We start from the raw sequence: 27,013 nt of genomic DNA, 5'->3' as shown, positions 1-27,013 counted from the left end.
AATAAGCAACTCTGCTTCCACTTAACACAAATCTCTGCTCACCTTTCCAGTGGACTCAAGATGCTCTTTCCTCACATATGTGATTATAAGTTCACACAATTTTAAAAAGTCATATTGAGAGGGGCACCTGGGTGGCTGCATCAGTTAAGCCTCTGACTTTGGCTCAGGTTATGATCTCACAGTTTATGAGTTCAAGCCCCATGTCAGCGGGCTCTGTGCTGGCAGCTCAGTGCCTGGAGCCTGCTTCAGATTCTGTGTCTCCCTCTCTCTCTGCCCTTCCCCCACTCATTCTCTCTCTCTTTCTCAAAATAAATAAATAAATAAATAAACATAAAAAATAAAAATAATAAAAATTAAAAAGTCCTATTGAGAAGACATTAAGAGAGTTTATTCATTTATTAAAAACAAATTCGCAATGGGGCACCTGGGTGGCTCAGTCATTTAAACTGGCTGGCTTTGGCTCAGGTCAAGATCTCATGGTTCGTGAGTTCAAGCCCCATGTAGGGCTCTGTACTGACATCTCAGAGCCTGGAGCCTGCTTTGGATTCTGTGTCTCCCTCTCTCTTCCCCTCCCCTGCTCACACTCTGTCTGTCTGTCTCTCAAAAATAAATAAGCATTAAAAATTTTTTTAAAAACCAATATTCAGAAATATAATACATTAAAACAAGATGTATATAATCAAGAATTTATAAATGTTTAAAGCATCGTACATCAAATACCCTATCTTATTGTGTAGGATAGGTAAATTTAAAATTAGATTTCAATGGGCAAAACTCAGTTTTATGGTGTGGGGTTCAAATCTTAGGCCACTGTTAAATTTTATTATGCATTAATTTAAGTATTAATTGTAACTGAATAAACGTAAACATTTAAATTTTGAATGTAAAATTTAAAACACTAGAATTATATTTTTATACTCGGAATAATGATATAAATTTCTTATCAAAATCTTTCTCTAAGCAATAATAGTGATTATTCATTTTACTTGACTCTGAAAGGAGTTAAAAGATATGCAGAAAATAGATCCAAGAACTCCCTCGTTGCTATTATTTTTTCAGTGAAAGCGTGTATCCCAAACTAAGACACAACAGAGTCAGCTCAGATAGCCTTATTTCCACAAAATTTGCAACCCAAGGGCTAGTTTTATATGTGTTCTTCACCGGCTGGATTGTGGCTGATCATGGCCAAGTGTTTTGATGCTGTTGGTTTGGCTCTTAAATGAAACTGGATCCTGACGACAAAGTTCAAGAATTATTGTCGGCTTCTCTGCATAACTTAGAAGCATCTCCAAAGGCATATGTACTATTGCCCTGGCAGACATATATACACGAGTACGGTGTAACACCTCCATCCTCCATGCTTGGCAAGTTTATGTGAATGTTCATTTTTATAGCCGCTAACTTATTAGCTGTGGATTACGTTGTCACTTTGTGTGTTACATTTCCAAGCATAAGAAGTGTGAGTGAGTTCTAAGACATGTGAAATGAAGGATCAGCTCGCAAAAGCTGGTCTTGAAGGCATCAGAGAGTAGGGATAAAGACTTCATCATGCGGATCATAGAGCCTGCCAATTCTTTGATTGACAGCTCTCTGTATGGCAAGTCTTGAGGGATTGGGTATTTAAATCTTAATTACAAAAAAGTGTTACAGAATACTAAAAATCATTCAAGGAAACTGGAAGGCTTATAATGTAGCATTCCTCTATTAATCTCTTATACGGAATAAAATTTGATTGACAAGATCCATACAAATAGTGTAAAGAAATTTAGGAAATCAGAACAAAACTGAAGGGAAAATTTTAAGCCATGTGCCATAAATGTGTCCTATTTTATAAATTAAATTGCTCTACAATCATATACACACAAATAAAACAGATTAAAATGAGCTTTATTATAAGATATAATCCTAACTGGCTTAAAGAACTAAAATCTCAGTAACAAAATGCAAATAAACGAAAATACAATACAAATAGCTGCTTTGCTTAGGAAAAAAATAACACAAGAGCTTATTACAGAAAAAAGAGGGAGGGTGTATTCCAAATGATAGGAATAAAACAACTAGAGAAAAATATTTTAAATAAAAATTGAAAAATATTCAAGAACACCAGTTATGCTCTCAGTGTTCTCAACTATGTCATTCCCTTATCAATTCATTATTCAATAAACACTTATTAAGAGACTGCTCTGTCCACATCCTTTGCCAAGTGCAGAGAATATGGAAGTAATGATGTCATGGTCAGAGTCCAGTGGGAAAGCACTCATGAAAACAGGTTATTGCAACAGAACATCATTCACATATAAATAAAGAGCTTGGATGTCTTGTGTTCCCTTCTCGCCCATTGCCACCCTCCATCCTTCTCCACCTTGCCTTTCCCTGGGGAGGCTGATCTGGATAGACTACTGTATCCGTGGGTTTCTTTGTCCTTTGGCTTCTTATTGGGTTCAGCCAACAGGACCCTGGCAGCAGATTGGAGGAAAGGATAAACATGAGGTGAGGCATTGAATCTCTTGCTCCTTCCACAGTGGGCTGCCTGCATCTGTTGACCAAAAGTCAGAGCTAATGGTAGGGTTTTCTTGTGTCAATTCAAGAAATGTTTTGTTTCTGTCAGGAAACAGTTACCCATTTGAATGTACCACCTGTTTTCTGCCAGGCCTGGACTGATACATTGTGGGAACATAGAGAAAGGAATCCTCTGAATCTGTAAAGACTTCACAGAGGAAATGGCAGTTGAAGTGAGTCTTTAAGGAAGGGTAGGAGTTCCTGAGGAGATTGGGGAGAAGTTGGAGGTGGCTGCAACATAGGGCAAATGAATGAAGGGAGGGAAGAGATAAAGACAGATTTTTGAGGTAGATTGGGAAGGATCTTGTGTTTTTTTAATGAAGGGGTTTGGATTTAATCCAAAGGCAACAGGCAATAGGTTGTTTTGGTGGGTTTTTAAGTAGAAGGTAGCTGATAACAATATAAAGCAATCTTTTGCAAATCTGATTATTACATGAATCCTTTTAATGAAAATGATTTTTCAGAGTTGACTTAAATTATTTTTATTATAATATGTATCCTATAATATACCAACTTTAACTAGTTATATATAAATTCCTTTTGCTTATAGTTTATTAAACAACTAAAGAACCCAAATGAATTTACATATTAAATAAAAACAAAACCGTATGAATTCTAAAATTCAAATTAACATTAACTTAATGTGAAGGATTATGTTTTGCTGAAATAAATTCATGAAAAGAATGAATTTTAATAATCATGAAAGAGTTCCCTATGCCTATAATACCTCGTGTTTTTTTATTTTATTTAGAAAACAAATTTTTAATGTTTATTTTTGAGAGAGAGCGAGAGAAAAAGATTGTGAGTAGGAGAGGGGCAGAGAGAGAGGGAGACACAGAACCCGAAGCAGGCTCCAGGCTCTGAGCTGTCAGCATGGAGCCTGATGTGGGGCTTGAACTCATGAACTGTGAGATCATGACTTGAGCCACAGTGGGACGCTTAACTGCCTGAGCCACCCAGACGCACCCTATAATACCTTGTGTTTTAAGATGATTCAGTTCTTTTACTTCTTTTTGCTGCTCAAACTGTTGTGTGTCTTTCATCTATACAACATGCTGTGAAGTTATTTGACCTCCTTTTAATGTATTAAGTCTCCCTCAAGACTGAGCTGCTGAAATAACCATTTTATTATGCTTTGTGGATTTTGTGAGTCAGGAATTCAGGCTGAACACGGTGGGAATGACTTGTCTTATCCACATGGTATCTGGGGCTCAGCTAAGAAGACTCAAGGGCGGAGGTAACTCAATGTGTTCACTCTGGTAGTTGATGCCTGGTGGTTGACTGGAGCTTCAACATAGGCGTTTTCAGGCAGTCTCAACTTCCTCACAGCATGGGACCCTTGGGAGAGTCAGGCTTCTTACGTGGCAGCCCAGGGCTCCCAAGTGTCCCAGCTCACAAAGTAGAACTTGCCTCACATTTTCTGACCAAGCTTCAGGAGTCACACAAGGGTCATTTCCACTGTGTTCTATGGTTACAATGAGTCACAAGTCCTCTCAGATTCAGGGGGAGGGGACATTCATCCCATGTCTTGATGTCTTGATGGGAAGAATGTTGAAGAGTTTTTTTTATCTACTTTTTAAACTTACCACAGGTTACGATAATTGATCTTATCAAACGCAAACACAGTGAACACTAAAAAAGAATCTTTTTCTTGTTTGTTTATATGGTAGTCATCTGGGTGATCTAGAATATGCTTATTAATAAAATAACGATTGAGATGGTTTTTCTTAGGCTTTAAAATTGGCAATTAGGTTTCCAATCTGAGGACAAATGGATGGTAAGGAACTCCCATTTTAGAGAGCTTCCTGTTAGGCATCAGGTACGCCATTTGCGACTTAGGAAATGGCAAAAAGACTTTGCTTTCTCCTTTCCCATGGAAGACAGAGTGCCATAAGGTTCCCAGGAAGAAACATATAGCATGTGTTACTCTGCCACCATATTGCATGTTCAGAATGGCCAAGGTGGCTCTTTGCCATCTAGGCATATATTTATCTATTTCCCTAGCCAATTGCAGATTTTCCATCCTAGACAAAGAGTGAATATGGAGCACCATTAGTGGAGCACTACAAATCTTCTCAGTCCACTTTGTCAGTCTCTGTTGTGGTGACCAATTTCCACACAGACTTACCAGCCTCCCCAAGTATACCCAGCAGCACCTTTCTTGCAACTTTTCAGTGTGCCTCTGGCTTACTGCCCCAGGGATTCTCAGCTGCTATGGCTTTGGGTTTCTGTAAGTATAACCTTGACACCTCCACATGTGCAACCTGGAGGTGTGGGAAATAAATGCCCATGAAGCAGTTTTTGACCAAGGGCATGGGAACTGATGGTTCAATGCTTACAATGTTTATCACCTGGCATCGTTCTGAATGCATTTCAAAAGGGTCCCCAGAAGATTCTGTGGGATTGAACTTCATTCACCATAATGGTGGCTAATGTCTAAGGACATCTTTTTATTGATTTTCTCTCTTTTTGCTTTTACTCTTCCAAGCCCTAACCTGAACTCATTCCCCAAATCAACTATCTGAATGTAAGTCTTTGTTTCAGGCTCTGCTTTCAGAGATCCAGACTGTGACAAGATCCACTGAGTTGCTGGATGAATTCATATTGTGTCCAAGGAGTATTGCCCCAACAGTATCATTGCCCAGGCCAGTGTTGAAGGGGAAGGAGGAGTGTCAGAGAAGCCAGCCTATGTCTCTGTGAGCCAAAAGCCCCAATCTCTGTCATTATTTATTTAATTAATTTATTATTGAGAGAGAGAGAGAGAGAGAGAGAGCGAGCGCACACACACTCAAGTGGGGGAGGGGCAGAGAGAAAGGGAGAGAGAGAGAATCTAAAGCAGGCTCCATACCGCATGGAGCATGATACAGGGCTTGAGATCACAAATTGCGAGATTATGACCTGAGCCGAAGTGGGACACTTAACCGACTGAGCCACTCAGGTGCCCTCACCCCCCACCACCAATCTCTGTCTTTACCTATATTGGTCATCTGGCCATTGCTGGCTGATGTGCTCTTTAGTGGCATAGAAACTAGACAAAGGTGACTTCTCTTTTAAGGTTCTCTAAATTAAAGTTTTATTATCATCTAAAATACTTGTGTGTGCTAGCCAGCTTCCAAGGTGGACCCTAGTAACTCTTGCTTCTCAAATTCATGCCCTACATAGTGTGCCCTCCCATCTTGGATAGGGCTCACCTATGTAACCAGTAGGATTTTATGTAAATTAGAGTGTGATATTTGAAGCTGGATAGTGAAAGGCATTGTGGCTTCCATCTTGTTCTTGCTTGGATCACTTGCTCTAGGAGAAACTGGTTACCATGTCATGAGGGCACTTAAGAAGCTCTAAGAAGATGTGCTTGTGGCAAAAAAATGAGGCTTCCTGCCAATAACCAGCACCAACTTTCCAATTGAATTAATTTCCTATTGCTACCATAACAAATTACTATGAATGTAGTGGCTTAAAACAGTACAGATTTATTATCTTACAGTTGCAGAAGTCATGAATCCAAAATCAGTCCTTCCGGGCTAAAGTCAAGGTGTTGGCAAGGCTGGTTCCTTCAGGAGGTTCAAAGGGGAAAAATCATTCCCTGCCTTTTTTGGCTTCTCAAGACCCCCCACATTCCTTGGTTTATGAGTCCTTTCTTGCATTGCTCCAGCCTCTTGGTTGTGTCTTCACATCTTCTATTATTCATCTTTTTTTTTTTCTTTAAGATAATCTCTGTGCTCAGTGTGGGGCTCAAACTCACCCTGAGATCAAGAGTCACATGCTCTACCGACTGGGCCAGCCAGGCACCCCTCTACTATTCATCCTAATACTTTTACCTCCATTTTACATAGATTCTGTGATCACACTGGGGCCGCATGGATAATCCAGTGTCACCTCTCCATTTTAAGATTTTTAATTTAATCACATCTGTAAAGTCCTTTTTTTCCATGTAAGGTAATATATTTACAAATCCTGAGTTTTAGGACGTGGACATCGCTGGGGGGCCATTTTCCAGCCCACCATAGTAACTATGTGAGTGAACCACTTTGGAAGAACATCTTCCATCCCCGATCAAGTCTTCAGATGATCATAGCCTTTACTCACAACTTGACTGCAACCTCGTGGAAGACCTGAGGCAGAAATGCTCAGCCAAACCATTCCTAAATTCCTGAGCCACAGTCATGTGAGATTATATATTTTTCTTATTGTTGTAAGCTACCAAATTTAGGGATAATTTGTTACTTAGCAATAGGTAATTAATGGAAAATGAAAAGGTTCAATAATATCTAAAATGCCTTTAAAATTTTTTTAAATGTTTTATTTATTTTTCAGAGCGAGAGACAGAGTGTGAGTGGGGGAGGGGCGGAGAGAGAGGGAGACACAGAATCCGAAGCAGGCTCCAGGCTCTGAGCTGTCAGCACAGAGCCCGATGCGGGGCTAGGACCCACGAACTGTGAGATCATGACCTGAGCCAAAGCCTGACACCTAACCCACTAGCCACCCAGACGCCCCTAGATTTTTTTTATAAGTTCAGCTGTTGGAAGTATTTTGTTAGTTGCAAATAAATGATTTTAAATTTCCTATCATCTTCTTAAGTGAGTGAAGTTTTTGTTGATGTCAAATTCCAAAAATGTGAGGATATAATCATTTTAAAAACCTTATTCAGGGCTGAAAGAGGAGTAAGGAAGAATAGAGCGTAATGCTAATTCTTTGTGGAGTGGTGAATATGTTCTAAAATTAGACTGTGGTTATGGATGAAAATTCCTAAATATATAGCCTAGAGCAGTATACAGTCCAGAAAGAGACATTACCCTTATTACAATTGACAGAAATCAAATGTGCCCTTTTTTTCTGAGCAAACACTGGGAGGGACACAACGTCTTTAGTTTTCCTAGGTTGTTCACAATACAAACATCTTTAAAAAGGTAGTGAGCAAAGGTATTTGGTGCCTGTGCTAGCAAGGCCTGCAGAAACATAAGAGGCTCATAGAGAATTTTCTCCCAGCCACTGAGGGGAAACCGTTGAGGGGAGACCTTTATTTGAGGGGTCAATAATGCCAAAGCATTTACAGGTATATATATATAATGTAAATGCTCTAAGAAGGGAGGATCAGTATTTCTCTCCTGAGCTGTAAGCCTCCTTAGGCAGTTGATTGCTCAGACTGCTCCTATCCTAGTTTGAGCAGAAAGAGCAAACATTTGGAGACAGATGATGGGGAAGAGTGAACATCCAGCAGTGCAATTGTTGGCACTCACACCCTTTGGTGTGGCAAGGGTGCATGATTTTCCTCTGAGTCATTTGAACACTATGTGCGATAGCAGGCTTTAACCATGTTGTCAGTACCCCTCCCAAAAGGATTGGGATGAAGAGGTTCCAGCAGCAAGAGGCTGTGGAGTAGATTACTGGGGAGAGATGAAAGCTGTGGACATTTTAGTAAATTCTAGTAAATGTTTGACTGCTGGCTTTTCAAAAGAAAAGAAAATAGAACTGGTTTATAGTTTTCACCAATTAGTGTAGTGTGAGTTCTCTCACCAGGGCTGGTTTCAAGCTACCAATGGATTAATAAACAGCTCCCAAAATTTCTGAAAGTTTAACAATTGGCCAGTATGAGCTGGCTTCAGGATATAACTGAATAAGAGATTGCAATACACTGAGCTGGATCAGATCTCCTGTACCCAGAACTGAATGGTGAGATGAGCCCTCCTGCAAGAACACGGTGTGCCCTGAAGGGAACATACAATGTGTCCCCCAAAGAGGCATCAGCTGCACTGCAACCATGTTGAAGGAGTGGGTCATTAGTATAATCAAGTGAAAACCACAACATCGCCCTTTCATAGGACCCAATAGTATCTCTTCATAACTCCGATTTCCCCACCCACCCACTCTCACCTAAGTAGTGGACATACTCAAATAAAGGTGAGGATCCCACCTTTTGTGCCCTACAGGCTTAAGGCCAGGGGTAAAGCAGCATGAGCTGGGGGCAAAGGGGAGTGGGGAACTCTATGAAAAGGAAGTTTTAACTGGATAAAAATGGACTGGCCTGGAAGTCATTTGAAAGTAACTGAAAAGGAGAATTTATCCTGGCACAAATGAATGTGGCAATTGAAGACAAAAATAAAAGTGTCAAGTTTAAGCTCTCACCAATTTCAGACTGTTTGATAAATCAATTGTGTTCATATTAAATTAAATTGAGATTTATTGAAATAAAAACCAAAAAAAATTAATCATCTGGATAACTCACAGAAAAACTGTGAATAGACTGAAATGGGTACGTGAGTTAGGAAACAAATATCTAGAATTCAAAGCTGAAGATCTGATTTAAGGAGATGGTAGCTGGGAAATTGGATGGAGATTGGGGCCAGATTGAAGAGGCAAAATTTCCTTAAGTGATCAGTTTTATACGGTGGGCAAGAAACAAAAGATGTCAAGATTGACTCCTATTTTCCAACTTGGAAGGTTAAATATAGTTTTGTATTTGGGGAACTAAAATTGTTTAAAATTGGCATGAATTGAGAAGACATTATTTTACATGTATGTTGAAGTTGGAAGAGTCTTATCTGAATAATTAGCTAAGATAAAGATGATGAATATGTCCCATAGTGTTAACATTTATGGAGATTCATGTTAATAACATTGTTTTGCTTGTTTTAGAGCTTTATATAAATGGTATTTTATATTCTGTTTGGTCTTCTGGGACTTAATTATTCCACTCATTATGTTTCTAAGATTTATCCATGCTCAGTTGTGTTTAACTATACTTCATTCATTTCCACTGATGAGTATTCTATTGGGTGAATATATCATGGTTCATTTATCCATTCTTTGATGGGTATTTGTGATGTTTTCAGTTTTGGTTTAAATGATGTGTACTACTATGAACATTCTCCTGGTTACACATCAGGAATATGGTGAGGAAGACAACAGGGAATTTAAAATGGTTTAAATTCTTGTGTTGTGGTAAACTCCATAGGTGTTTGTTCTATTAGTGTGATTTATAATATACAAATATCTTTTATATACTCCTTGTATGCATGACATATTATATTTTAAAGGAATAAAATCGTGCCACTAAGAAAATAAGTGGAAAGGGAGAATGGGGAATGTTAGTTTAGAGAGGGAAGGGCTGCACTTTTAAGTGGAGGGGCAGAGGGCTGCCTGGGTGGATCAGTTGGTTGAGCATCCAACTCTTGATTTTGGCTCAGGTCATGATTTCACAGTTTCGTTCATGGGATCGAGTCCTGGGTTGGGCTCTGTGCTGGCAGAGTGGAGCCTCCTTGAGATTCTCTCTCTCTCTCTCTCTCTCTCTCACTCTGCCTCTCCCTCTCACTGTCTGTCTGTCTGTCTGTCTGTCTGTCTGTCTCTCTCTCTCTCTCTCACACACACACACACACAAAATAAATAAATAAATAAATTAATTAATTGATTAATTAATTAAATAAATAAAAACTTGTAAAAAATAATAAATGGAGGGGCAGAGAAGGCTCAATGAGAAGCTGACATTTGGGCAAGACCTGATGAAGGTAAGGGAGTAGCCATGAGGAATTTGGGGAAAGAGTATTAAGATAGATGTCATGTAGGGGTGCCTGGGTGGCTCAGTCGGTTGAGTGTCCGACTTCGGCTTGGGTCATGATCTCACGGTCCGTGGGTTCGAGCCCCGTGTCAGGCTCTGTGCTGACAGCTCAGAGCCTGGAGTCTGTTTCAGATTCTGTGTCTCCCTCTCTCTCTGACCCTCTCCATTCATGTTCTGTCTCTGTCTCAAAAATAAATAAACATTAAAAAAAAAAAAAGATAGATGTCATGTAAAAAAGTGAAAAAGAAGACTTGAACAGCTAGTAAAAGGAATCTGTGGGGAGAGAGGAGGAGCATAGCATCAGTTATAACAGCTGTTCCCATTCTTCCTTCCTTTTGAGCTCGTCCTCTGTTTGTCCAGTTGGAACAGCTGTTGCCAGCGGGATTTATGGGCCCTAGAAACAGATCTCTTCTGCTAGCTTCACCAGAGTGAGGAAAATCCCCTTTCCCCTTAGCTTTTGGGAAACACACACCCACACACACATAAACACATGTAGGACTTTACCAGAATATGTAAACATAGAAATGGATCCATTTACAAGACACATTATATTTGTTCTAAAGACAGTAAAATACAGCCCTAACTGACCTTGGAATCACTTCTCTTACTGCAAGTCAAACCTATCTGGCAAACTATTTGTAGGTTCCTCCTTTGAATCTTTGGGTAATCCCCTGTTCTAATTTCTATTCCTCCTCATTTTCCCTTAAGCTTTACCCTCTTCAGATGTAGGATTGGGGCAAATAAAATGGTGGGACTTCCACTTAGTTGAACAGGTGCTTAGTGAGTTTACAAATCCTTTCTGGTCCACAAAATATATCAGAAATATATATCCACATTTCCTCACATCATCTGCCCTGTGGCAAAGATATTTTTTCCACTGAGTTTCCTCTTAAAACTTTGATAACAGGTCTTATAAGGAATGGGATTTTAAATAAACTTTAAAGATGGTTACTAAAATCATAATGGCTCCAAAAAATCCAAAAAGTAAGAAGGTTTCCTTAAAAAGCACTGTAACCAGTACAATTTTTTCCCTTGTAGATATTTAAAACTTCCCCATATTCTTTCATATCAATGAAAAACACTACTACTGACAATAAGATATGGGAAAACTCACACAGTTTCAACTCATCACAAGTTGTCGTATCCATGTATTTGGTGGTGGTGGATAAACACTTTTGGCAAGAGAGCATTTGCTGTGACAAATATAATCAAACTATTATGCACATTTCTCAAGCCACACCAGCCTTGGAGAGGATGACCAAGTTGTGTTCTACCCAGCAGATTTCTGGGACCCCCCCCACCTGCTGCCAAGGTCCTGTCACATATCTACCAAGCTGATTCTTAACCTTGCCATGAAATCTGGGGAACTCAGGGTTTCCTTGGCAGCCATGTCAGCCACAGTTGATGTCCTGGTACAGCTCCGGCCTAAATGTTAGCTTTCTCTGTGATGATTGCTGTCGTTCCTTGTTGGACCTTGACAAGATACCTATTGATCTCCCTTTTTTTTTAATAAAGGTGAGCTATGAGTAGCCTTTTCTTGTGGCTTGCCAAAGCCTTCTGTCTTGGAACTACAGTGACACCCCTAATCTCAAAGCTTTTATTCCTCTTACAAAGCTGAGGGATTTGAACAGGGAAGAGGGGAAGAGGGAAGTGTCCAGGGAAACTCTCCTAGTGCATTTGGCCATGGTGGAGTGGGGAGCTGGGGTTTGATGGCAGTGAGAGTGAGAGCCTGTTGGTGGGCAGAAGAGCCACTGTCCAGCTGAGTTCTGTAGCAGCCGGGCCCTCAGGGGCCCTGGGCACCAGTCAAGAATAGTCCTGTGTGTTGAATTGCACTTAAATGGCCTGACAACAGGCCCTTTGGGAAAACATCAATACCGGCCTGGGATAATAGGTTGCCAGGTTCAAGTAGACTGAAGAAATCCCCACCATAGGAGAGGGAGGAAATGGAGAGTTATGGCCATTCCTTCGGCTCTTTAGATTGTGCTGAAATGCCAGGGAACACTAAGCAGATGCCGCATGGAGTGCACTGGGCTTTCAGACCCAGGCTTTCCACTCACTCACGTTGCGCATCAGTCACCTTAGTCTAAACTGTCTGACAGGAGTAAATAAACACAGTGGTATTTCTTGGTCGGATTAAGTGTCCACCAGTTGTGGCTCAACTCTACATATTTTTTCACTGAATCAGCTTCTACCCAGGCAGGCAGGCCTCATAGCAAGGAAAGGAAGGTGGAAGAATCACTCTCAAAACTTATGTTTGAAACCGACACTGGACCTCTACTCATATTTCATTGGCCCAAGCAAGTCACATTGCCAAGCCTGATGCCAAAGATGTGACAGGGTCTAATCCTCCCATAGTGTGGGACAGGCAATATTTGAGAACAGTAATATAGCTTGACTATTATGTGAACGTGGGTGAGGGATTCGACTTCTCTGAGCCTCAGCTTTCTCCTGTGTATAGAGGGTCATAATAATATTCACCTTTTAGGGTTGTTCAGGATGTAAAAAGAAGTAATGCATTTAAATGCCATGTAAGTGTAAGATCTAAAATAATTAAAATGCTGCTCCAGAATTGCTCTTTCTCAAATATCATCTCAAAGAGCTGTGTGATTTTTCATTTTTTCAATTTATCTTATTCAATACAAGAAATAATCACAGGAAAAAATATGCATTTTCTACAAAGCTATTTGCACGTGTGAAAAATGTATCTTTTCAACATTGAAATTTTCCCTTAATTATTTCGCTTCCCCAAAGTTGTGTGATACAGTAAAATTTATTAATTTTAATTAATGTATGGATCTCCCCACAACTCCCTTTCCCTTCCTCTAAGAAAGATTAGGCTGTGATTGCTTATTTTCTTCCCATCCTGACTTCCAGAGTGGTCCTGCCATTGCCACCAGCCATGTGAAATCTGTGGTGAAGAATATGAGAATGAGGACAGGTAGCTACAGCCTGAAATCAGGAGGATGAATGAGTGGATGGAATGACAGGAACCTGGTTACCGGGGAGGTGAGATGTTCTTCTCTTGGGAAATGAAAGAAAAACCTCTTGGGGTCTGACTGAGGCTGGGATCCTGGAGACTGCAAGTATGGAGGAGTTTTTCTAGGGGATTTTAGAAAAGGAAGATATAGAGATTTAGAATCTAAGGGATTTGACTTTGAATCAGCGAAGATTACATTTAGCTGCAAGCAACAGAAAATCCTCTGAAGAATGGTAGCTTACCTACCACAGAAGATTGTTCCTCTTCCTCAGTCACTTTAAAAAGTCCAAACATAGTGGTGCCTGGGTGGCTCAGTCGGTTGAACGTCCGACCTCGGCTCAGGTCATGGTCTCGCAATTCGTGAGTTTGAGCACTGCGTTGAGCTCTGGGCTGACAGCTCAGAGCCTGGAGCCTGCTTTGGATTCTGTGTCTCCCTCTCTCTCTGCCCCCTCCACCACTCGCGCTCTGTCTGTCTCTCTTTCAAAAATAAATAAACATTAAAAAAGTATAAAAAATAAAAAGTCCAAACATAGGTAGTTCATCACCGTCATGGAAGTTCCATGAGCATCAAGGACTCAGGGTCTTTCTCCCTTCTTATTCCACTGTCTTTAGCGGGCTCTCCCATGGTCCAAATAGGAGCTTCAGTTCTAGTGAAATCATCTGTATTATTGCCAGCATAAAGGAGGAAGGAAGAGGGAAGGCCTGCCGACACCCTTTGAGAAGATTTCTCAGGAGCTGCACTCAACACTTCCACTTAAACTCATTGCCGAGAATTTAGTCACATGGGCACACCTGGGAGATGTTTTTACTTTATTCTAGCTGTCCAGCCAAATCATGGGTTCTACTTCAAAGGAAAAGGAAAATGGATATTGGGGCAGGTGACTAGCAGACATTCCATAAATGGGAAAGAAAATTTTAGGGTAGCATTGTGAACTATGTACTTCAACATTTTTAACAGTCCTTGAAAAATGAAGAACTTGAGTGAGTTATTTATTTATTTATTTATTTATTTATTTATTTATTTATTTACATTTGAAAGAGAGAGAGAGGGAGAGCACAAGTCGGGGAGACGGCAGAGAGAGAGAGAGAGAGAGAGAATCTTAAGCAGGCTCCATGCTCAGCACAGAGCCTGACTTGGGGCTCTATCCTATAACCCTGGGATCATGACCTGAGTTGAAATGAAGAGTGAGACACTCAACTGACTGAACTATCCAAGCATCCCTGAGTTATTTTTAAATTAAACTGTGGTTTATGCCCTACATTTCATTGCCTGTGACAGAAGCTTAGTGCTCAACTAGCCACTCTATCACCACTGAGTTCTTGTTTCTTCTTATCACTCATGGGCTCCTCCCACTGAAATTTCTTCCTACTCCTCTCCATATAATCTTCCTATAGGAGAGGAAAGGGCATTCTTCCCACCATAATTCCAATTTACTGGATTCCCCAATGGATGGCCTTGATGGATGACCTCATACACTGTGGAGACATACATATATATTTATTTATGTTTCCTCTTTTACCTGTTTTTATTCTTATTCTCTTTTTTGGAAACTTATTAAATAGGTCAAATGGCATTACACAAATATCATGGTCAAAAGCACTTCTCTTTTAAGAACCTCAGTGTTTGAGGACAGAACCCAGAGACCTTGTACTCTTTCCTATGTCAAGATGTGGTTTCTGCTCATAGGACATTTAAGAAATACTCTGTTGTCTAACTCCTCCTATATAAGGTGATTAATGTTGAAGTCCTGTGAACCTCACCTCAGCTACCCTGAAGTCTTCACTTCACTTTTACCGAGTATCATATTAGGATTCAATGCTAATTTGCCATCTTATTATGTTATCTTGGGAAGCCCAAATTCCAGAAAGACTGTTCACTTTCCTTCCCTCTCAGGATATTAGTTTAAATATACTATATTATAACACTGATTCTGTTTTAGAAGAAATAGATGTTCATTGTGGAAATTAGAAAAGTACAAAGAAAGAAAAAACAAACACTTATATCCTAACCATCTTAAATATGTTCGTGGGATTTTTTTTTTTAGTCTTGTTTCTGTGAATTTATATGTGTATGTACATGTGCATGTATTAACATGTGTGTTTTAAGCAAAATTAGGAATGGTCTACAAATATACACTGGTTAGTGTATATCTGTGTCCTGCTTTCCATATGAGCAACATCTATAAATATTCTTGACAGCATGATTTGTTAATTTCTGCATAGTACTTAAAAACTCACCATTAAAAATTCATTTCAGTAGGTATTTCAGTCCAGTTTTTTGTTGTTTGTTTTTTAAAGATGAAATGACTTTGACAACCATATGGAAAAACCAAAGTTAGTAGTCAGGACTTAAAACTTAATTCAGTGTTTATTTAGCTACTATTAGCTTCTTGAGGTTAGGAACTGTGCTTATGTATCTTGGCTAGTTGCTAACAATGGTTTCCCCAACAAACCAAACCTCCCTGTATTCATGCCTTGGGTAATTTTTTCCCACAGCAAATGTAGGCTTATCCTGTGTAGTCAGTAGCTAAATAATTGGCTACACAGGATAATAATCAAAATTATTATAAATAATCAATAGGATAAATAATCAATAAATCAGTGGAAGAGAAGCTGGTGACTTCTGAGGCCATAAGAAGCGTGGCATTTCTGCCTCGGTCTCTTTGTGCTCTGGCAGCATTCATAAGTGTGACTGCTGTGGGTTTCCTGGCTCTAAGGACATCTAACTTGGCTTTGTCATAGACTACGTGGTGAGAGAGACAGAGGGACGGAGAGGGGGAGGAAAGGCAGCTAGCCTGCCCAGTTGTTCCAGCCATCCTAGCTGTGAAACAAGCCAACCTGGAAGTCCCGACCAGCCAAGCCATCAGTTGAAGGCTTAAACCACTATCTGATTGTAACTACAGGAGCTACCCTGCATAAGAATGACCCAACTGAGCCCAGTCCGCCCAATGACCTATGAGAGAACATAATGAATTATAGTGTTAAGGCTTTAAGGTTGGGGGTGGCATACTTCGTATATTGTAAATGATTGGAAAACATCTGTTAAATGAGTATATAAATTCACAAGATTACTTACACACGTGTATGTGTAATTGTGAAATTTCCTTATAATTACAATGCTAAAAAAGAGTCAGTCTTAATTTTGTTATTTCTTGGTTTTTTTTCTTCTTTTCTTTTTTCAGCCTAATTTTTCATTGGACTAGATCAGTGAAGACTGACTTGGTATTTGTAAAACGGAGTAAAGCCAAATGCCATAAATGGCTGATTCGAAGATTTCCTTTCAAAATGATTTATTATTTGGTTTGGAAAACTTGCTTTTTAGTAATTAGCGCCATTTGGTTTTGCTCTGAAACTCCAGAATTTAAAAAAAAAAAGATTTGAGCATTTACAAGGTTGTGGAAATGATGTTGCATCTTTTGTTATGTTTCCATCACAGTATAGGTAGGACAGGTGACAAATGACAGTGGGGGTGTCAGGAAGCCAGTGCAACTATGGCAGGTGAGTACATTGCATATGGGTAAAAGTATGGTTTTACATGGTTTCTGGGATTCCAAAGAAGAAGAACTAGAATTGTTTTCAAACATTCTTTGCCCCTCCCCAATATTTACCCTCTTATGGCAAAAGATGGGTCTTAGAAGAGCCAAGAAAATAAGGGTGGAGGGAGCTAGATGTAGAAAGAGGAGGAACAGGGCACTTTCATGCAGTTGGTACTTCCTCTGAAAAAGAATTGCAGCTTTACATGAGAAGCAGAGCATTGTTTTCTCTGTTCTTCTTTTCTCCCACACCCTCCCTCCCTCAGTAACCAAAGTACAGAATATACTTCACGTGAAGTTTGGCAGAATAAGAAAGGACAATAGCCTTCCCACGAGTTGTAGAAAGAACCTTGGCTGAGGGACAGACGTGTGTTCCTGCTGTGTCTTGAGCCAGGTGCTGTGGGGACAACTTTATCGGCATGGCAATCAAGGTGTGGCTACTTCAGAATCAGTGAGTCCCAATTCCCTGCCAAGAAAGGAAATAATGCAAAGAGGCCAGCACAGGGCAAACGCTCAACAAATTTCTGTTACCCCTAGTTGCTCTGATTGCAGCACGGGGGGAGCCTCGGTGCTAACATGATCAAGCCGCAAATTGTCCCCGGGGATTATTTGCAAGTGTGATGTATCAGCTAAGGTAAGAAGCATTCTGTGCCGCTGAAAATCAAAGCCCCTTTAGATATTAAAATAGCGAGCCCTGAGATGGGCCCTGTCGTGTTCTAGAGGGCACCCTTTCACCCTGAACTTGTGCTGTCTTGCTCCAGACATTTAAAACCATGGCAAACGTAAACAAACCTTAGAACGCCTACCATGTATTCCATGGCTGCAAGTTGTATCCTGAGGGAAAATTGTGGTAGAAATTACCAGCACACATTTGAGACTTCCATAAAAATGGCAGGAAACACACGACAAGAGGTGGGGCTACTTTGGTTGTAGCCGAGTTTCTAATTCACAAAAGGGTGTGCTTTTCTCAACGTTGTTTACTGAGACCTGGCTACTTGCTGCGTACAATTGAAGATGTGTGGAGAGGCTCCTTCGCACTTTGAAATTTTTCTAACTAATTCTAATTTCAGCTTTCAACATTGTGCTGCTCAGATTATCCACCCAGCTCCCTTCTCTGTCCTCCCAGGAAATGTGGGTGCTCAGTGACTTCTCGTGGTCGGTGCTGCTTGGTCTCACCCTGGCGTAGAGAGGTTTTGCCTTGTACAACTTCAAAAAGCTCCTTTGATAACTCAGTTTTGGTTTCTTGCTTAAATACTGACAAATCCAGCTTATTAGCACCTCTAGTTTGTTTTTAAAATGAATTCACTTTTTATCACACCCACTAAATTCATCCAAAGACTGTCCAATTTATTCTCAAGCAATTAAGAAAAGCCATGCAGAGTATTAGCCACAGGAACGCTGAAAATTGTGGTATGATGCAATGTTTAGCAGTTGTCTTCTCTGTTCTGGGGTCTTGTGCCTTGATCCTCCCAGGTCAGAATATTCAGCTGTGAGATCATTTCTTGCGTCTTATTGCATAAATGAGCCAGATTATGTCGGACTAATTCTGAATAATCAAACTCAGCAGGCTTATTGATGAAACAGTGAGCCAGCTTAAATTATTTACAGTGAATGAAGTGCTTGGTCCTACCACAGAGCAACTCTTGTTAATTGGGATATTCTGTTATCCACAGAATATCTATTGAGAGTAAGCCAAATGCTAGTGTTCCTTCCAGCATAGTTTGAGAAGTGTTGAGTTAGACAATATGCATTAAAACAAGTTCATTCGATTATCTCTACTTTAGGATGCTACTGAGTATGACCTCCTCTGGGGAGTACTGCCTATTCCAAACAGTTTACCTCTATCGCATAGCTTACTCCATAATGGAACGTCTGAGTTCCCGGTCTCTGTTCCCCACCGAACTGGGTACTCTTCAAATGTGTTAAGCACATCTTTGGGTGTGAAGAGTGAAGGAATAAGCAAATGAGAAAATGAATGAATGAGTGAGTGCAGCATCAGATGTGTGATGTGGGAAGAGGGTTGAATGCAGCTAGTGGCTGAGTAATCCCAAGGTGTTCCCCGTGCAACAGTGATAGTGTTACCCATCTTGCACAGTCGTTGATGAGAGAAAAATGAGATAAACCATATTATTTTATTTAACAAGCTTATAATTGAATGTCTACTTGGAGTTAAATAGTTTGAAAACATTCCAAAGTGCTTAAAAATGTTTCCATTTATTTCATAATAAGATTTGGCCAATTTCTCTAACTGTACCTACACCACTAGGCAGGGTGGGTTGCCATTGTTCTCTAACATCCTGTTTTCAGATTTTCAACTAGGAATTCACATTTCCTCATCGTTTACTGCTATTACGACTTTGTAGTACTATGGCAATAGGAATGGTCCTGTAGGGAATCTGAACTGCATATTTTGATAACCTTTCTTTATGATCTTGCTTGGTTTCATTTGGATATAGTTCAGGAAAAAGAAAAGAAAACAGAAAAAAAAACCTTCACAGATTTGTTTTTTAATAATTAAATGTAACCCTTTAAGGGTACAATGCCATTTTATTTTAATTTTCTATTAAATTTTTCTTATGCTTGGTGAGTTCCAAATAAGCAGAATGCAGTTTGGGTATGGAAAACAAGTTTGATAACAATCTGAATTTAACTTTGTTTGGTAACTGGATACCAAAAAGGAATGTGAGAAATATTTTCAAGATTTGAGAATATTTAGATTTTTTAAAAGTGCGTATCATATAATTGTTTACATGGTTTTGAAATGGTACATGCATTGATATATGACTGAAAGGAAGAGTCAGAAAAAAAAGGCATCTTTGCTTAGGAACAGCTAAATTTGGGAACTAACAAGAGTGGAACAGATAGATAATTTAGTAAGTTGTTGCATGGAATAAATTTACTATAGTAAAATCCCCATTTACTTTGAGAACATTCCTATATTTTTCAAAATAACTCATAACATCATTTTGTATAATGGATGAGTTTCTTTCAGTGGTCATGGTTTCATAATTTGTAAAACCTAAAAAATGTCTAACCTTCTAGTTAGAGTTTTTGTTTTTGTATTTCTTTTCTAGACTGCTATGACATATTACATTGCTTTGGGTTGAGTGTTTTAAATTCCAAGAGATATGACTCCCAAAGGCACTCAAATAAGCAAGCGGAAAGACAGAGCCATCGGCCTCCAGTAACTATTTAAGTCAAATGGATTGTACATTTTTAGGGAGTAGATTGTGGTTCTTAATGAAAAGGTTGGGTTTCAAAACTTTGAGGTTTGGATCTCAGACCCTCATTTTCATAGAAATCCTGATATAAACGATGCATAAGTTCTGAAGCCACTCCCTCAGGTCAATTTAATGTACAACGTTGCTGGAAGAGTAAACCTAAGTCTGAATTCGGGATGAGGGGGTTCGGTCTTATTGGCGAGTGTACCTAGAGGGTTGCCCATGATATCAGGGTTGCATGGTCTCAAAGGTCCTAAGGCTAAAGCTCTAAAGGGAGCTGCAGAACCTTATCTGGAGAATGGTTAAGGGTCGATGCTGGCCAAGATGCCAAAAGCAGGGGCTGTTTCAGGCAACAGTAGGGTGCAGATGGGAAGTTTTGTGGTCCGGTCACTATGGTGTCGTATTGGTTGCAGTCCAGAACATTGGAACTTTTTCGGCAACACTGGGTAAGGCTCTGGTGTCTGAGGGTATAGTAGTGGGCAGGTGTGACTGGGCTGAAGTCTTTCATAAGTTGTGTCTATAAATCATACTGTTGTATTAAGATGGCTTTGTAACAACTCCAAAATATGATGGCATAAAGGAACCTTTTATTATTTACATGGACTGTTTGGACAGGGCACAATGACAGCAGTTTCTTTCTACAACGTCTGGGACCTCATCCAGGAGACTGGAAAGCTGAGTACTAGAATCATCTGAATGCTCGTTCAGTCACACGTCTGGTGGTTGGTGTGGCTGTTGGCTGAGGGTCTTCCTAGGGCTTTCAACTGGAAGAGCTACATGTGGCTTCTCCATGTAGCATGGGCTTCCTCTCCACATGGTGGCTGGCTTTCAAGGGTCAGCATCTCCAGTAGGGCTGATTTCCTGGGCTTGTGATATGTGCAGTCACACAAAGCCCCACACTCAAAAAGAGCCCATGCTTGGTTTATTGCACTGTCACCATTGTCTTGAAATTTTAAATTTTTGAATAACAAGCAGCTCATTTTCATTTTGCCTCAGGTCCCACAAATTATGTAGCTAGTGCTGCTTGAGAGAGAGCATAGAGCAAGGAGGGAGAAGGGGAGGAAGAAGGAAAAAGAAAACTAGTTAGAAGCTATATTACCTGTTTGGATCGAATCTATGAAGTCAGACTTCCACTACATTGTGTTTGTTAGAAGAAAGTCACTGAAGTGTTCCATATTCAGACAGAAGAGAATAGGTTCCATTGCTTGAGGGAAGGATGTCAAGGTTCTGGGAGAGTATGTGGGAACATAAACATTGCTATGGCAATTTTTGGAAAATACAATCTGCTACAAATGCTCTGCATGTATTTCTGCAGGTGCCACCTACTGGGTAGAGTGTTTTGGTGTGTGTGTGTGTGTGTGTGTGTGTGTGTGTGTGTGTGTGTTTTATAATCTTGTGTAATAGAGTGTTAAAATTAAAGTTAGAGCCTGAGACACCAAGATAGACTTGATCTGATATTTTTTAGCCAGATCACAGTATGCAACATTTACATTCCGTGACTTGAATCCCCTCAACCACTTTAAAATGCCGAGTTGATATGGAGAATTTTGAAGTGACATCTTTGGAAAGAAAAGTTGCTCCAACCTAGGGAATGGTGTGGGTATTATCTCCTTTGTTCCAACTTTAGAAAGAGGAGACTTCTGTGGGTTCATTGGGAGCATTTTGAATGATGTTTCTTGCGGTTGGGATTCTCAGAAGATTAGTGCCTAGCTTACACCTTAGAAAGCCAAATATGGGAACAGGCTTCCAGTTATGAAATGAACAAGTTATAAGAATAAAAGGCATAGCCTGGGGAATATAGTCAATGGTATTGTAATAGCATTGTATGGAGACAAATGATAGCTGTATTTGCAGTGAACATAGCACCATGTATAGACTTGTTGAATCACTGTTATACACCTGAAACTAATGTAATACTGTGTCAACTATACTTCATTAAAAAGAAAGAAAGAAAGAAAGAAAGAAAGAAAGAAAGAAAGAAAGAAAGCAAGCCAAACAGGGCAATGGCAACAGGGTTAAGTGCTACCTTTATTTTTTAAATCAAATTTTATTAAAATTTATTATTTATCACTGCTATTTTATTTCAAATAACAGTTTTATTTTATTATTTTATTAAAATTATTCTTATATTTTTAATGTGATTTAATTAATAATGTCTTTATTATCCTACCTCATAGAATAGACAAGGTAGGCAGCTCCAGGTCAGGGTTATTTATAGGCTCACTATCCACCTCATAGGGGTTACAAGCAGGCTTGACCACACCCATGAGGAACATGTATCTTCCCAAGGAGAAGCTCAAATTAGACACCCCTTGAGGCCCACTGGGTGTCACCAGACCCTCTCAGAGGTAAATGGAAAGGAATCTATTCTAATGGGTCCACGGTATACTTGATTCTCTCCAAGAAAGAGGAAGGGAGGTTCCGGGAGCTGCTTCCCTTGTACATTTGGAGATAATTGCTACAAATACTTGGATTCAATAAAGATGAAGGGTTTATACCTCCAGATATCTAAGGAGCGAAGGAATAGTCTATGTGGAATAGGCATGAGGGTGATTTGAGTGAGGCAGTGTGAATTTATTATTGTCTTTGTCTAATAAGGGTCTAGGTGGGTGAAGGACCAGAATCCAGGAGTTGTAGTTGATAACCAGATTAATTAAGGGCTATAGAGGCATGACTAGGGTGACCCACTCTTCCGGTTTAACCAGACTGATGAGTTTCCTGGGTCATGGGACTTCCAATGCTAAAACAGGGATGGATACACCTTGATAAAGCTGGGATGGTTGGTCATCCTACCCTTGACAACCCATAATAGGATGCATCTGTCCAGGACAAGGGAACTGCAGGGAGGTCTAGGAGAGACCTGACAGGATGCTTATGACAGTATTCATAAAAGAAAGACTCATTTGTAAACATTTAAAACATTTAGACAAAACTAGTTCATGAAGGACATTACCTAGCCCCTTACTATTTCTTGTTCTTCTCCTGACTCTAGCTCCACCCAGGAACTGGCTAGTAAGCTGCAGGAAGAACATCAGAAGGGAAGAGGAAGAGCACAGAGTGAAGAAATCATGGATAACCCTCCACAGGGCAGCAGCCCAAGCAAGGAGGCAAGAGGTTTAGGATAAATCAGTTCCAGTTTTGGACTATGTAAGATATTCCAGTTAGTGGATTTAACTCTGTTACTAAAGTGATTGTAGGATACCCTTTTCCTGACATAGACATCTGAGAATGTCTAAAAAAGTCATTAGAATATGCCTGAGTGTTCATCCAGGGGCAAGGGAAGGTTAACTCCATTGAACCCATGTGTAGGGGGAATGGATCATAAAAGCAGGTGCTGTGATTTCATTATGGGTCACACTTGTTTAATATACTGTTACGCTTGAAATTTCAAAACTCCTGCTCTAGAAGAAGTAACAAATTGCATGTCAGAAAAATATTTTGTCAAGTTTTTACTCCATTTTTTGAGCATTATGCATTTTCCATGAACTGTTTAAAATCCTTTGGATGATGATCTAGTTAAATATAGGGAAAAATTCCACCCTTCCCACCCCTTGCTCAGCCCTTATAGCACCCAATGGCCATCCCACTAGATGCCACATGTTTGCTTCTTCTCAGGACAGATGCCAAGGGATTCCACGAAGTAAACATCAGATCTTCCACAGGGAACTGCAGGTTTATTTATTCTCTGGGATGATTGTCAGAGATGACTCAGCTTTCTACACCTCCACTCCATTCCTTCAATCAGGTGATCCCATCTGTTTCTTCTACCTGTACTCAGTTCAATTCATCTGCATGTACTGGCACACAGGAAGTACCACTTCCTGCTGGCTTGTCAGTATTGCTACTTATTCCCACCCCATCCTTACACTCACCCATATCTGGCACCCAGTCTCAAGATCTGATGTTGATTTACTGGTCTTTCTGGACCATGCCATCTGAAGCTTCTGACTCTCTCGCCCAGAATTCTGTGTGTAAAGCACTGGTTGCTGATGCCATGGCACTATTTATTGGCTTTCTCGGATCTGCGCTCTAGTCTCAACTCTGTTAATAACTCAGTATAATTTTACTCAGTTGTTTTAACCTGCAGGACACCTCCATTTAACCTCAGTCTCTTCATCCATACAATTGGGTAAAAATAGCTACATTGCTCAGAGATACTGGGCAGAAAGAATAGCCATGAACAATAGCCACTTTGTATGAGTTAGGTAGTAAATGTATGAATAGTATTAATATCAATACAATTTGGTTACTGGGCTGGAGTTGGGATTTTCAATATGGTTACCTTATCTTTCCCCTTGCCTGTCATTACTACATCCATTGGCCATTTGCCTGGATCTCTGATCCCCAAGAGCTGATGTCCTGAATGCCAATATTTACCTTCCTACCGGGACTATCTGTCTAGGGTCAATGCCCTCGTATTGCATCATGCAAAGGTCAATTACTCTCTTTCCTTCAATCCCAGGTAAGGTTCCTAAGCCTTCTATATTGACTATTGTCTCTAACCCAATCTCCTAATGACTACAGAGACTTGTACAATTCTGGTTCAAATAGCACTCTTCTCCCTTCTGCCTTTATAGCAGTCCTATAGAGGAAAACTAGGAGAGCAAAGTGTTCTGGAAGTCAGGTGAAAAAAGTTGTTGTAAAAAGGAAGGCTTGTACAAGTCTGTCAAGTGCTAACAATCAAGGAAGATGAGGCCTGAGAATTGATCGTTGGATTTAGCAATGTGTAAGTTACTGATGGGCTTTATAAGAACAAATTTGGGGAAGTAATCATACTAAAAGTTTGATTAGAGTAGGTTCAACAAAGAACAGAAGGAGCAAAATTGAAACAGCAAGTATAGACAGCTCTTTCAAGGAGTTTGTTGTTAAGGGAAGGAGAAGAATGGGCAGTAGCTGGAGAGAAATATAGGATGAAGAGTTTTTATCAATGAATACATAATAAAAGTATGTTTGTAGGCTGATGGGCTAGACCCAGTAGAGAGGAATAAATTGGACAGGAGAGAGAGGGAAATTGCTAGAGCAATGGCTTGAGTAGATAGGAGGTGATGGATCTAGCATACCATTGGAGGGGCTGGTCTGTAGGCATATGAATGACTCCACTCTAGTGCAAGAAGGGAAGTGTGGTATGAGCACACATGCAGATAGATGGATGTGGAAGGGCTTTTCTGATTGCATTAGTTTTCTTAGTTACATAAGAGGGAAAGTTATCTGAGAATGAGGATGGAGGAGGCGTTGGGGTTTGAGAAGAACAAAAGTAAGACATAGTTACTTAGAAGGGTAAATGATCTAAGAAATACAATGTAATTGCTGGACAGGGTTAATCGCCCACATAATGTTGGCGATCATGAATCTAGATTGATGTCATCAGTGGATTTTTCTCTAGACATGTTCATCGGTGTGGGTGTAGGCACAGAGTAGGCAGAATGTTGAATTTAACCAGGACTGGGTTTTATCCAAGGGAGTTTGGTGAAGTGAGAGCAAAGCAAAGAAATTGGGGACAAATTTAAGGGAGTGATTATAATAAGTGACCATGGAATTTAAGCTGGATAATGGGGGAAGTGCGTGAGGGTATAAGGAGAACCACTGGAAATATGGGATCAGTGGATTGGAGGTGTTTATGGAGTTGGAGCCTTGTTGGAATTGGGGTTTAGGAAGTGAGATGGAAAGAAAAGTAGTTATTGGCCAGAAAGTAGGCTGTATGATGAGTAGACAAGTAGTGATGGGGCAGTGATGAGGTGGGGGTATGAGATGACTTCAACAAACCCAGTAATTTCTAGAATGGCACGCTGGTGTGGCTTAAAGTATTCTCCATGTAGGCAAGTGGATAATGAGGAACCATTGTTTTATGCTAGTGTTCTTTTCTCATTATAATTATTTTTGTCTCAGTTGAGTACATGAGTATTAAAAAAGAAAGAGAGGAAAAAATGTGGAGTAATAATAATTCAGTTAGTTTGATCCAGCTATGTAATTAATCTCAAAGTATGGTTTGGGCACCCCTGGAGTTCCCCAAGACCTTTTTCAGGTCTCAAGTATTTGCATAATAATAATAATAATAAGATGTCATTTTCCATTTTTAATTTTTGTCTTGTGAATGTACAGTGGCTTTCTCCAGAGGGTATGTGATGTATGATAGCACAACAGATTGCAGAAGTAGACATGAGAATCCAGCTGTCTTCTATTAAACTAGAAATTAAGGAGATTAAAAAAAAGTAAAACAATGCCGATTTTTTGCTATTTCTTTTTCTGTTTTGGAAAATACCATTTTTTTCCACAAAAAAAATTGTTCCTAATGTTAACTTACAATAGGTTTGTTTGTTTTTAAATCCACCCGTTTATTAAATTTACTGAGTGTCTATACTATGCAAGAGTTGAAGATGCTGAGGTAATTTATACAGCTTTCTGGATGATGGCGAACACAGACACAGAAATAAATAAAGCCCAGTGTTATAGTAGTATGATAGTATTTTCTGTCTATGGGTCTAGCTACATTCCCAACTTCTTGTTCCTTTTCCTCAAAATGCTCCTCACCTCCATCCCCCATCTTCTCACAACTGGTTACTTCTCATTTGAGGTCTCAGCTAAAATACTTCCTCCTCAGAAAGGCTTTTTCTCATTCTGTCAGACAAAGTATTTGAAGTTTTCTACAGCCAGCCCCCTCCATAAACACATCTGAAGACACTAACCAATGGAATATGCCAAATGTGTTGGGGTATGCGTGATTAGTAATTTTTTTACAAAAAAATGTAGTGCTCATTTTGCTGGAATCGCTTGCTGGCTCCTAGGAAGTAAGTAGCCATGTTGGGGAACCTGTACTTGGGGAACTACAGGTGGCCTCAAGGAACTGAGAGTGGCTTCCAACTTCCAGCCAGCAAGAAACCAAATCCTTCAGTCCTACCACTGCAAGAAACTGAGTTCTGTCAACAACCTGAGTGAGATTGGAAGCATATCCTTCCCCAGTAGAAGTTCAAATGATGCTGAAGTCTCAGACAAAATCTTTCTTTTTCAGCTTTATTGAGGTATAATTGATAAAACATGTCTACAACGTGATTTGACATCCATATACATTGCAAAAGGATTCCCCCATGAAGTTACTTGACATGTACATAACCGCATATGTTACTTTTGTGTATATGTGTGTGAGAGAGAATATTTCTCTTCCCCTAGCAAATTT

General features: G+C 39.9%; 1 long non-coding RNA gene across 2 annotated transcripts; it reads left to right on the top strand.

Annotated features, from left to right (window-relative positions):
- The first annotated feature begins 1,766 nt into the window (after positions 1-1,766).
- Positions 1,767-26,294, top strand: LOC131503639 (uncharacterized). 2 transcript variants are annotated; one of them, XR_009257504.1, is made up of 4 exons: positions 1,767-2,562; positions 12,986-13,117; positions 16,525-16,586; positions 22,835-26,294. It is a non-coding gene; the product is annotated as an uncharacterized LOC131503639 (long non-coding RNA). The 2 variants fall into 2 exon arrangements; XR_009257505.1 differs by having other exon boundaries at positions 1,768-2,490.
- The last annotated feature ends 719 nt before the right edge of the window (positions 26,295-27,013 follow it).

The sequence above is a fragment of the Neofelis nebulosa genome, chromosome 2 (genome assembly GCF_028018385.1).
Source record: "Neofelis nebulosa isolate mNeoNeb1 chromosome 2, mNeoNeb1.pri, whole genome shotgun sequence".
Lineage (NCBI taxonomy): Eukaryota > Metazoa > Chordata > Mammalia > Carnivora > Felidae > Neofelis > Neofelis nebulosa.
Note: the sequence above shows the minus strand (reverse complement) of the source record. Positions and strands in the feature narration are given on the sequence as shown.